Source organism: Nipponia nippon, unplaced genomic scaffold, assembly GCF_047370975.1.
Source record: "Nipponia nippon isolate SJK-2023a ecotype South Korea unplaced genomic scaffold, ASM4737097v1 scaffold_34, whole genome shotgun sequence".
Lineage (NCBI taxonomy): Eukaryota > Metazoa > Chordata > Aves > Pelecaniformes > Threskiornithidae > Nipponia > Nipponia nippon.
In genome coordinates this window covers 3,262,689-3,274,339 of record NW_028262352.1, presented here as the reverse complement: position 1 = coordinate 3,274,339, position 11,651 = coordinate 3,262,689, and the positions used below count along the sequence as shown (strand labels likewise).

Sequence of the window (11,651 nt, the reverse complement as noted above, 5' to 3'; positions counted from 1 at the left end):
AGCCTAAACAGTCCCAGCTCTCTCAGCCTTTCCTCATAGGAGAGATGCTCCCATTCCTTAATCATCTTCGTGGCCCCAATTTAAACAACTGCAAACTTCATTTGTTTACCAGTGATGCCTATGCTCCTAAGGTTTGATGATGATTCTGGAGGGGTTGCATATTGTCTGTTACACTTTATATGGATATAAAGCTATCCATAGACTGGGCCAAATGTTCATAAGTATTTGGTTCAGTCTTTTTCTTCTATAGTTAACTTGTACTGTTGTAGCTTGATCTTATCTTACCTTGTATAACTTCAAATTTTGTTATAACTGATGGTAATGCTTTAAGAGCCATGGTTCCTGTAAACGTTTAACAGGAAAGATTCATGTTATTGTTTTCTTGATAAAAGCTGAATAAAAATTTGCTTTGTGCAGCTAAAAGAAGAAAAAGATCGGAAAAGGTCCTACTATCAATACATTTAATGACATGAAAATAATTAGCCAACTGAATGCCATTCTTTTTTGATCCTGATTTCTTCTGTATATTACTGTGTTCATATAGAGCAGTTCATGCAAGAAGGGTATACATAGTAAACAATGCATAGTAAGAGGATGATAGTAATCCATTAAAAGCAGTGAAGCAGTAGGAACCATTGCTAAAATCTCCCAGTTTGGTGTTTTGGTATATACTTGCATGGTGAATTCAATTTGTTCATGTCCAGAGACCATGCTTAGGTGTTTGGCAATATTTTGTAAATATGATTATTGGTGTGCCAAAGAGCTTATCAACTTGATTAATGAAAATGCACAAGCAGTTACTAAAAATGAGAAAGGTCTGTGCTTAAAATAACCTGCTACAAAGGAAATCTTACCTGCCCCAAACAGTGAATATCTCTAAATAGGAGTTATCTTAATTAAGATGGCACAGGCGCTTTTAATTGATAGCTGGCTATAACAAGCTTTGCTTCAGTAACAAGCTATAGTATGTCACTACTTTGAAGATGTATTGGGTTTATGCGGTGAGGTTTTGGTAGTGGGGGGACTGAAGGGGTGGCCTCTGTGAGAAGAGATCAGGAGCTACCCCCATCTTGGACAGAGCCAGTGTCAGTTGGCTCCAAAACATTTAAGAAAGGGTAAAAAATGCTGCACAGCACCTGTGAGAGAGAAGAGTGAGACTATGCAGACACCAAGGTCAGTGAAGAAGGAGGGGGAGGAGGTGCTCCAGGAGCAGGAGCAGAGATTCCCCTGCAGCTTGTGAAGAAGACCATGGTGACATGGGTTGTCCCCCTGCAGCCTGTGGAGGACCATGGTGGAGCAGATATCCACAATGAAGCCTGTGGAGGCCTCTGTGCTGGAGCAGGTGGATATGTGCCCTGAAGGAAGCTGCAGCCTGTGGAGAGAGCCCAAGCAGGAGCAGGTTTTCTGGCAGGACCTGTGACCCAGTGGGGGGGTGCATGCTGGAACAGTCTGTTCTTGAAGAACTGTACCCTGTGGAAAGAACCCATGCTGGAGCAGTTCTTAAAGAACTGCAGCCCATATGAAGGACCCACGTTGGAGCAGGTGAAGGAGTGACAGAGAGGAACTGTTATGAACTGACTGCAACCTCCATTCCCCATCCCCCTGCATCGCTCAGGGGGGAGGAGGTAGAGAAGTCAGGAGTGAAGTTGAGCCTGGGAAGAAGGGGGTGGGGGGGGAGTTGTTTTTAGTTTTGTTTTTATTTCTCACTATCCTACTCTGTTGCTAATTGGCAATAAATTCAATTAATTTCCCCAAGTTGAGTCTGTTTTGCCCGTGACAGTAGTTGGTGAACAATCTCCTGTCCTGGGGACCCCCCGTCTTACTGAGGAGGGGGAGTGAGAGAGCAGTTTGGTGGGCACCTGGCTGGTGTTTAGCCAAGACTAACCCACCACAGACCTTGAAGGTGAAATAAAATAATTCTGAGCTAAAGACAGAACAAAACTGTTAAGCAAGCTTTTTATTTTTAGCGGGAGCTAAAAGGTCTCTTGTCTTACCAAGAAGTATGTGTGACATATTGAGAATGATAGTCCTTTCCTTGCAGCTTTAACGTGATTTTGTAACTTGATACCCTAACTCTTTCCCTGTCAAAGGGAACACTCAGAGCCATTCTTAGATCTGAGAGAAACAAGCAAATTGTGCCAGAAGTGATGAGGGAAAGAAATGAGAGGATAACTCCACTGGACTTCTTGGAAGTGGGTGTCAGCCATAAAGGAGTCTTCTACTTCCTGCTCAGCTTGGACTCTTTCAGTTTATTGGGAAAGCAGGATGAATATAGACCTTTTATTTTGCTGTTCTCTGCCTCACTTTGGTTTACAATTATATATTTCTAAACAATCTTTGAGAGCAAATAGTAGATGAGACTTGAAACAGGGGGGGTACCCTTTTGCTTTGCTTTAAAGTAAGCTCTAATAAGCGTTTAGAAACTTAAAGTAACTCTTAGTAGTAAGGGGTTTTGCAATTAGGATATAATCCTAGAAAGACAACTGACTTTTTTAATAAGCCCCAAACAGATGATCTGCAAAGTAATGCTGCCCAAAGGACTCTTCTTATATTGTTAAATTATATTATATGACAGTTTGCTGCAACATGAGATTTTAAATTCCAAAAGGAGCTCATTCTAATGGCACAGTGGTAATCTTATAACCTGTAGTAAAAAGAATGTGGAAAAGCAAACAAAGGTAATGGTGTTATAGGAACTAATGCTGATGCTTTTTGAATTACTGAGCTGGATGAAATATTGTAAATGGCTGTTTCACCTTGTAATCACAAGGTACTACACAATCATTGCAATTTAAGTTCCTTATATCCAGTCTGAATCTACCCTCTTTTAGTTTAAAACCATTACCCCTTGTCCTATCGCAACAGGCCCTACTAAAAAGTCTGTCCCCATCTTTCTTATAAGCCCCCTTTAAGTATTGACAGGATGCAATAAGGTCTCCCCACAGCCTTCTCTTCTCCAGGCTGAACAACCCCAGCTCTTTCAGCCTTTCCTCATAGCAGAGGTGTTCCAGCCCTCTGATCATTTTTGTGGCCCTCCTCTGGACCCTCTCCAACAGGTCCATGTCCTTCTTGTACTGAGGACCCCAGAGCTGGATGCAGTACTCCAGGTGGGGTCTCACCAGAGCAGAGTAGAGGGACAAAATCACCTCCCTCGACCAGTTGGCCACGCTTCTTTTGATGCAGCCCAGGATACGGTTGGCTTTCTGGGCTGCGAGAGCACATTGCTGGCTCATGTCCAGCTTCTCATCTATCAGTACTCCCAAGTCCTTCTCAGCAGGGCTGCACACAATCCCTTCATTCCCCAGCCTGTACTGATACTGGGGATTGCCCTGACCCAGGTACAGGACCTTGCACTTGTCCTTGTTGAACCTCATGAGGTTCACACAGGCCCACTTCTCCAGCTTGTCCAGGTCCCTCTGGATGGCATCCCATCCCTCAGGTGTGTCAACCACACCACTCAGCTTGGTGTCATCTGCAAACTTGCTGAGGGTGCACTCAATCCCGCTGTCTATGTCATTGATGAAGGTATTGAACAGCACTGGCCCCAGTATGGACCCCTGAGGGACACCACTCGTCACTGTTCTCCATCTGGACATCGAGCCATTGACCACTACCCTCTGGATGCGACCATCCAGCCAGTTTGCTATCCACCGAGCAGTCTGCCCATTGAATCCATATCCTTCCAATTTAGAGAGAAGGATATTGTGGGGGACCGTGTCAAAGGCCTTACAGAAGTCCAGATAGATGACATCCATAGCTCTTCCCTTGTCCACTGATGCAGTCACTCCATCATAGAAGGCCACTAGGTTGGTCAGGCAGGACTTGCCCTTGGTGAAGCCATGCTGGCTGTCCCGAATCACCTCCCTGTCCTCCATGTGCCTTAGCATAGCGTCTAGGAGGATCCGTTCCATGATCTTCCCAGGCACAGAGGTGAGGCTGACTGGTCAGTAGTTCCCAGGGTCCTCCTTTTTGCCCTTTTTAAAAATGGGTGCAATATTTCCCTTTTTCCAGTCCCCAGGGACTTCACCTGACTGCCATGACTTTTCAAATTTCATGGTGAGTGGCTTAGCAACTACATCAGCCAATTCCCTCAGGACTCTGGGATGCATCTCGTCAGGTCCCAATGACTTCTGTATGTTCAGGTTCCTCAGGTGGTCACGAACCTGATCTTCACTTACAGTGGGAGGCCCTCTGTCCTCCCGATCCCCATCAAATGGTCCATTGACTTGGGAGGTGTGAGGAGAGAGGTTGCCAGTGAAGACTGAGGCAAAGAAGTTGTTGAGTACCTCAGCCTTCTCCTCGTCTGTTGTTACCATCTCGCCACTTCTGCTCATCAGAGGGGGTACGCTTTCCTTAACCTTCCTTTTCTGGTTAGTGTACCTGTAGAATCCCTTCTTATTATTCTTTGCATGCCTCGCCAGGTTCAGCTCCAGCCGAGCCTTAGCCTTCCTGATCCCATCCTTTTACACAACCAGGCAGTGTCCCTGTACTCTTCCCAAGATAGCAGTCCCTTCTTCCACTGCCTGTGCAATCTCTTCTTGCTCTTTAGTTTGACCCACAGGTCATGGCTCAGCCATGCCGGCCTCTTCCCTTCCTTGCCCGATTTCCTGCACCTGGGGATCAAGAGCTCTTGTGCCCTATGGAAAGCGTCCTTGAAGACCTGCCAGCTCTGTTCTGCTCCTTTGTCTCTGAGGGCCATTTCCCAGGAAACACGAAAGTCTTGGCAGTCTGGCTGCTGTTGGATCTGCTTCAAAAGGTTTTACTGTTGGCTTTCTTTGGCGATGGTTTAAGACTGCTTTTAATCTTTAAAAAAAAAAAAAACCACACACATCAAACAAACAACAACGGTGGGAATTGGGAATGAGGTTTAGTGTAGTTGGTTGCTACTCATTAAACTAAGAATGTCTTAGAGCAGCTAGGTGGGATATTCTTATTCTTCAGTCTGTCAGACTTGAGTATGCCCTGAGTTTGTCTAGTTGATAGTATCTAAATATAGAGAAGAAATTACTAATTGTAAGTGGTAACAGCGATCTGATTATTTTGCCTAGCCATGAAAAATGAACATATTAAATCTCAATCATCTGTCACATCTAAGGTACCGAAATAGTTTCATCTGTTAAGCATGTCTGCTTCTAACAGTTGCTCCTGGTTTAGCTTTTGCCCCCTCATGTAAATGAGGCCTGGTAGCATGTGTAAATATATACATAAATGTTAGTAAAACATGGCATACATCTTTAGGAAGAAATGGAATTGTGTTGCAGATCTTATTTACATTACTCTAATGCACTACTGCAAGGTACTCTGCTGTTACAATTACTCGAGTCACCTAGGAAAAACTATTGCATTTTAGCTTTGTTCTAGAGTAATGTAAATTAACTTAATTTTGTAAAGAAAGTATTTCACCTCTTTCCACAGATATATTAACACTGTCAGATGTAAATTGGATTGTGGTCCAGCTGAAACATGTACCATGGTATAGGACTTGGCAAGGGTAGATTCCTATGAGACTACCTTTCAAGGAAAGTAGAGGACTGTCTGTTTGACATAAGAAAATAAAAAGACTCTGTAGTAAAAAGCCCTGGTAGAAAGGTAGACACAGCCTTTGGGCTTGTGTACTGGTTTTGGCTGGGATAGAATTAATTTTCTTCATAGTAGCTTGTATGGTGCTATGTTTTGGATTTGTGATGAAACCAGTACTGATAACACACATATTCTAGCTTTTGCTGAACAGTGTTTGCATAACATCAAGGCCTTCTCTGTTTCTCACTCTGCCCCCCCCCCCCCCCCCCCGTGAATAGATTGCGGTGGGGGTGTGGTGTGTGTGCAATAGGCTGAGAGGGGACACAACTGGGCAGATGACCCAAACTAACCAAAGAGATATTCCATACCATATAACATCATGCTCAGCAATAAAAGGGAAAAGAAGGGGCTTTAGGGGATTAGCCATCTTTTGCTCGGGAACTGGATGGGCATCGGTCTACCCACGAGAGATGGTGAGTGATTGCATCACTTGTTTTGTTTTCTTCCCTCTTCTTCCACTTGTCATTCATTTATTAAACAAATACTTGACCCCAAAGTTTTCTTGTTTTTATTCTTACTTTCCTCTTCCCATGTCCCACTGAGGGTGGGGGGTAGGGGAAAAGTGAGTGACTGACTGTGGTGCTTATCTGCCCACTGGGGTTAACCCACAACAGCTTGAAAGAACAAAATCCACAGTCCTAGTACCCATATGTCATGAAGATGATTCTTACATAATGCTCAAGCCATTCTTGCTTTTTTCTCTCAACTTTCACAGACACACGTGCATGTATAGACACACTCATATACATTTATATATATATATACTTTATGTAGTGTTGAAAATAATGTAACATTGACTCATTGTCACTGGGCCAACAGCTGAATGAGAAACATGGTTATCTTTGTAGAACAAATACCTTTCAGTCACTGAATAACAAACATGGAATTAGAGCTCTTCTCTTTTGGTAATACATGCTGGGCAATTGCTGAACAAGTTTGTATGGGGGAGGAGACCCTTCCATCTTTTGACTGGAAGCAGTAATAATTGCTACACTTAGGCTCTATTACTTAGAACTTAATTTATAATGCATTAAATCTTCAGCTAGTAATAGGAGACAATAAGCTGCTGTCTGCTGTTGGCAAAGGTAGCTCTGTCTAGATGTGTACAGTAGTTATCATTTGAATTAAATATATTAAGAGTTTTGCATTATGTAATGAATCAGCTGGATAGCTTTGCTGAAAGGTAAAAATAGCAGAGGAAAAAAGGTATAGGTTTATTTTTGTTTTGGTTTTTTTTTTATTTTTGATTTTATAGTCTCTATAGGTCGCTTAATTTCCTGATGGCACTTCTGTTCATCCAATCCTGTTCGCTGAGCCTGGGGTCTTCTCTTCTGATTTGCTCTCTCTGTCTCCAGGCTCCCTTTTTGTCTGTGTCTTGAGACATTTCCTTCTCTTTTGGTACAGAACATCCTGTAGTTTAAGTTTTACTTATACTTCCTTACCTACCAGTTACATTTCCATAGATAAAAACAAAGGTTAAAGTACAATTCATGTGGCCTAAGGCTTCATTTACTTTAGTCACTAGTGCTAAGCTCTGGCACAAATTAGTCTCTCACTACACAGTAACTGACATTGAATCTTTGCATATGAAAATAGACCTTGGCAGGGTTTTGGAGCTTCCTCTGCTGTATGATGTGTAGACCTACAGAAAGTGGTGCCAGCTGCAGGTGCAAGTAGGGAGCTGAGGGGTGTGCAGGTTCTGTTTGGAAAGGAAGCTTGTCTCCCCTGCTTGTCTGGAGCAGGCCTGCATGCCATCAGCAATGTATTTGGAAAGCTGCTGCATGTGGACAGCAGAATTTTTTCTGTTTTCCTACAGAGGAAATGGAGCAGGAGACTCTACAAAAGGCTCCGGACCTGTGAAGATAGAAGGACAAAGGCCTTCTACCTATCAATAGTAGTGAGTAGAAATTCAGTCCTAAAAGCATGAAATTTAGGGAAGAGCATTGAAAGATTAATCTGGTTACATCAGAACTCAAACTTGGGCAGAAACTCAGGTGGGTTTAGTGGGGAGACTGAAGGAGGGGTGATGAAGAGGCTGAGCCCTTCCACTGAGAAGGAAACCAAGGGAATGCCTGGCTGTTCTTCAAAAGGGATGGTATCAAAGTACTGATGGAGGCAAGAGCAAGTCCACCAGGGTGAGAATTGGTCTGCTTCAGCATTTGCCTTGTGGCTATCTTCCCACTATTGGCAACAATCACTTTGGATTTTCTTACGTTAATAATAGCTGCTGCCAAGGGTGTAGTCTTATGGCTGCAGAAGTTCTGTGTGTATATTGGTATGCAGCAGGGAGGCTTTACCCTCTTTTTAATCTGAATGATTAAAAAGTAGCTACTGATCAGGCTGTGCAAGGAGCGTGGTTTTGTCACAGATTCTCTAGTAGCCTTGTGAATTGGGAAGGAGTTTAAAGGAGATGATACTAACTAGGAGTACAAATGTTTAAAGGACAGAATTTCCAGATTTCCCCAAGGTGCACCCAAAAAAAATTGGAGAAAAAAACCCACCAAACATTTCTTCTTCAACAAACTCTTAGTCAGTTAGGCTTAAAGAATGTAGTTTCTCTTTAAGCCCAGGCTTGTATGTTTCTGGAGAGATCACATCACTTTCACTATAGTATTCTTTATCTATGCCTAAATAGGCTATGTAGAAACTGTAATATTTAGGTGGCTATAAATAATGACGGGGAGAGAAAATATAACAAAAGGCTCATGGGTTGAGATAAGGACAGGGAGAGATCATTCACCAATTACTGTCACAGGCAAAACAGACTCAACTTGGGGAAATTAGCTTAATTTATTACCAATCAAACCAGAGTAAGGCAATCAGAAAATAAAAACTAAACCTTCCCCCCACCCCTCCCTTCTTCCTGGGCTTAATTTTACTCCTGATTTTCTCTACCTCCTCCCTGCCCAGAGCAGCACAGGGGGACAGGGAATGGGGGTTGCGGTCAGTTCATCACACATTGTTTCTGCCACTCCTTCCTCCTCAGGGGGAGGACTCCTCGCACTCCCCTGCTCCAGCGTGGGGTCCCTCCCATGGGAGACAGTTCTCCACGAACTTCTCCATCGTGAGTCCTTCCCACGGGCTACAGTTCTTCACGAACTGCTCCAGCATGGGTCCTTTCCACAGGGGGGTCCTTCAGGAACAGACTGCTCCAGTGTGGGCTCCTCTCTTCATGGGTCCACAGGTCCTGCCAGGAGCCTGCTCCAGCGTGGGCTTCCCACGGGGTCACAGCCTCCTTTGGGCATCCACCTGCTCCGGCGTGGGGTCCTCCATGTGCTGTAGGGTGGATATCTGCTCCACTGTGAACCTCCATGGGCTGCAGGAGAGCAACCTGCCTCACCCTCACCATGGTCTTCATTATGGGCTGCAGAGGAATCTCTGCTCTGGCACCTGGAGCACCTCCTCCCCCTCCTTCTTCACTGACCTTGGTGTCTGCATAGTTGTTCCTCTCGCATATTCTAACTCCTCTCTTCTCCAGTTCGAGCTGGGTGCCTCCGGAGGGGGACTACGAGCAAAGAAATCCCTGGGCAATTATGCCCTTACAGTTTAAGTTCCCCTCCCTTCATGCAACGGTTCGGTCCAATAGTAATTTTTGGGTCTGGGGTCTTCTTGTTCCTTATTGGATCCTTTCCCAGTCTCCAGGCAGGACATTCCTTTTCTTATCTTGAATAGTTGCAGCTTCTGCCGATGGTTTCAGCTACCTTATCTTTCTGGTTTGCACCTTATCTTTCTGGTTTGCACCAGTTTCAGGGCCTTCCTTCATGTAGCTAAGTAAGAGAGTTCGGCATACAGTCAGCATATCTAGGTGAAAGTTCACAGCTTGCAGTCTAAGGCTTCAACAGGTCTTTGGATTCTTATTTGAGCTAAAAAGTGACTTCTACAACAGTCCTCCCTTTGTATTTTTTATTAAGCATTCCTGCTTAATATGTCAGACAAAGGTCATTGATTAGTCCCTAATGCTAATAGAGAGGATCCTAAGGGGTGTTCCATTTTCTCAGCTGGTTGGCTATTCCTCACTCATTCAATGTGAGAGTGGTGTATCCAATTTTCTTTTCCTGAAACTTTAACAGCAAAGTAAGAGCACAGTAAGACAGTATATGGCCCTTCCCATTTTGGTTCTAGCTTAGACTTTCAAGAAAATATCTTTATTAGAACTTTATCCCCAGGCTGTATATCCTGTACCTGTACTTCAGGTGGTGCCAACTGGTACCATTTGAGCATATATTTTTTGGTCTGCAAACTGTTTATGCATACTTATAACAGACTGGGTCAATCGTTCATCTCTATCCAACAGGCTGGTCTTAGCTGGGATATAAGTCCCTGGTATGGCCAAATGTCTCCCAAAGAGAATTTCTGCTGGCATTAGTCCTATGGGTTGTCGCGAGGCATTTCGCACACCCCATAGAGCTAAGTGCAATGCGTCCGGCCACTTGAAACCAGTGTTTGTGGATATTTTTGCTATCTTTTCTGTTAAGGTTCTGTTCATTCTTTCTACCTGTCCCCCGGTCTGATTCAATTGATTTAGGAATTCCATATCTGGGTATAATTTCCTTTAATAATGCTTTTACTATTCCTCCTGTGTTTGCTTTTCTCGTGAAGAAAGCTTCTACCCAACCTGACAATTGGTCTGCTCTAACCAATAAATGTTTTTATCCACTGGTGGATAGCATATCTGTATGATCTATTTGTCATCCCTGAGAAGGGAAGTAGGCCCACGGTCGTCCCCCTAACTCTGAGCTCGGCTTGATACTTGAAAACTTCTGGCAGGTTGGGCAGCTACTGGTGATCCTTTTTTTTTTTTTTTTTTTTGTGGCGGCATAAATTCCTGGTACTGTCCATATTTTTTGTACCTGGTTAGCCACTGCCTCTGCTCCTCCAAGAGCTTTGTCATGAAATCACCTGGCCATGGTAATTAAATATTTCTTTGGCAAACTGGTTTTCCTCCAATCATCCATGTTCTGCTGTCACCTTGTTTTGCTTCCCACTTCTCCCATTGTTTTGGGGTCTCTTAAATTTGGCCATTTGTTCTGATTTTTCATTGAGATTGCAACCATACACTCTCTCAGAGGTTGCGGGGCTGCAGCCTTTGCAGCTGCATCAGCTAAGGCATTTCCTTTACTAATTTCTGTAGTGTCCTTGGTATGGGCTGGGCAATGTATCACAGCAATTTTTTTGGGTAGTTGGACCAATTCCAGCAAATTGCATATTTCCTCTCCGTTGGATACCCTTTTCCCTGATGATGTGAGAAATCCTCGTTCTTTCCATAGCATTCCTATTGCATGGCACACCCTGAAGGCATACCGAGAGTCCATGTAGATATTGACTCATTTTCTCTTTCCTAGATGAGCTGTGCGCATCAAAGCTACCAGTTCCGCTCCTTGTGCGCTCAGCCTTGTCGGGAGCGGTTCAGCTTCTATCACTTGTCCTTGGCTGACCACAACGTACCCAGTCCATTGTTGTCCGTGCAAATAGTAGGATGAGCCATCTACAAACAAAGCCAAATCTGGATTCTGCAAAGGAACATCAGTTAAATCTGTTCGTGGTTTGCTAGAAGTAAGCATTACCCGTTCACACTGATGATGTTCTTCCCCTTCATCAGGCAATGGTAACAATGTCGCAGGATTCAGGCTATTGCATCTCCTCAGAATAACATTATCTGCCACTAGGAGAATTAGTTCATACCTATGTGTCCGTTGCAGTGACAATGCTTGGGTCACATATTGCTTCAGTAGTATTTCTGCTTCGTGTGGGACATAAACTGTCACTGGATGTCCTAAGATAAGTGGGTGACTTTCCTCCAATATAGCTGCTGTTGCCGCTGCTAATTTAATACAAGCTGGTGCTCCTGCCGCCACTGGATCAAGCTGACTTGAATAATAGGCGACTGGCCTGTGATGCGGACCCAATTTCTGCATTATTACTCCACTGGCTATCCCTTTTCACCCATGTACATACAAATTAAAGGGTTTTGTATATAGTCTGGGAGTCCAAGAGCAGGAGCTGATGCCAAAGCTCCTTTTATTGTTTTAAAAACTTGCTCCCTTTCTGGACCCTATGCAATAGGTTCTACC

At 43.9% G+C, this 11,651-nt stretch overlaps 1 pseudogene; it reads right to left on the bottom strand.

Annotated features, from left to right (window-relative positions):
* Positions 1 to 8,382: 8,382 nt before the first annotated feature.
* Positions 8,383 to 11,065, bottom strand: LOC148054106 (uncharacterized; annotated as a pseudogene).
* Between the last annotated feature and the right edge of the window lie 586 nt (positions 11,066 to 11,651).